The sequence below is a fragment of the Nematolebias whitei genome, chromosome 23 (genome assembly GCF_014905685.2).
Source record: "Nematolebias whitei isolate Nwh7 chromosome 23, NemWhi1, whole genome shotgun sequence".
NCBI classification, from domain to species: domain Eukaryota; kingdom Metazoa; phylum Chordata; class Actinopteri; order Cyprinodontiformes; family Rivulidae; genus Nematolebias; species Nematolebias whitei.
Window position 1 is genome coordinate 19,330,722 of NC_056520.1, and position 1,336 is coordinate 19,332,057.

The following is a 1,336-nucleotide window of genomic DNA, read 5'->3' on the forward strand; positions in this document are numbered from 1 at the left end:
GCACACATCACGGGGCCGAGCCGGTCGTTTTGATATAACTTTTGTGGGGGTAGACTTCGTGGTTCAGGCCGCATTAACGGAGATAGAAATGTAGACACACTTCCGAGGTGTAGAATAATAAGTGCCTGCCATGCATTTGGTTGGCAGTCCCCAATAATAAAACATGATTAAAATAATTAAGAGTCAACATTACAGATGGTGTCTAAGGCCAGGGAGAAGCGATGGGTTTAAAGAAGGGATTTAAAAACAAACAGGGTCGAGGCCTGTCTGATGTTCAAGGGAAGATTGTTCCATAGTTTAGGAGCTGCCATAGCAAAAGTACTTAAATCCCAACCACCCCAAGGAATCAACCAACCAATCATGAAACAACAAACCAACCATGAAGCAACCAAATTGTGTGGTGCATATGCAGTATATTATAAAATCTGACAATTATGTTTTCATGTTAATAAAATAATCCAATAAAATATTTCACCAACAAAACACACTCTCTTAAAGAAGTTTTCTGTATTCCACATCAATGCCAAATCTAATATTCACCAATATGGGGAGGCTGTGGCTGAGTGGTTAGAGCAGTCATCCTTCAATGGGAGAGTTGGGGGTTGGATTCCACCAGCAGTAACATGCTGAAGTGTCCCTGGGCAAGACAGTGAACCCCTCATTGCATCTGATGTGTGTCCCATTGGTGTATAAATGTGATCTAACAGATCTACAGATTCAGATTAGCTTTGTATAGATCTAGTAGAGTGCTGTTATGAATGGGTAAATGAGGCACAGATTGTGTTGTAAAGCACTTTGAGTATCTTGATATGATAAAAAGGCGCTATATAAGTACAGTCCATTTACCATTTAACAAATAGCAACAAAAAAAAATGTTTTGGTGTAAATTTGGTGTTGATGTCAAAATTTCTTCAGGAAAAATCACAATGCTCGATTAAATGCAATCATTCTTCTCAGCCTAAGGTTAATTTTGGTATTAAATTAAATGACCGTGCATTTTGGATTTTTAAATTATTTTCAAGGACTCATATTTGAAATTTTTCAAAAAGGGCTAATGAATATAGTTTTATTTACCGTATTTCCCTCTTTAAAGTGTACAAGCTTTTATATAAATAGCGTGGAACTATCAAATATGTAAACAGACTATTTCTTAAAAAAATAATAACAACACATTTTGCTTTATATGTCCATAAAATGAGCATCACGGTCGCACAACTGGTAGAGCTGCTGCCTCTCTGTGAGCAGGTTACCCTGGTTCAAATCCTGGTCCAGGGCCTTTAATAATAATAATAATAATAATAATAATAATAATAATAATAATAATAATAATAATAAT

The 1,336-nt window shown here is 35.9% G+C and overlaps 1 protein-coding gene across 1 annotated transcript in view; it reads right to left on the minus strand.

Moving 5' to 3' along the window:
- LOC119428660 (neural cell adhesion molecule 2) overlaps positions 1–1,336 on the minus strand; it is a gene marked incomplete in the record, with an annotated part of 694,153 nt that overhangs the window by 127,659 nt on the left and 565,158 nt on the right.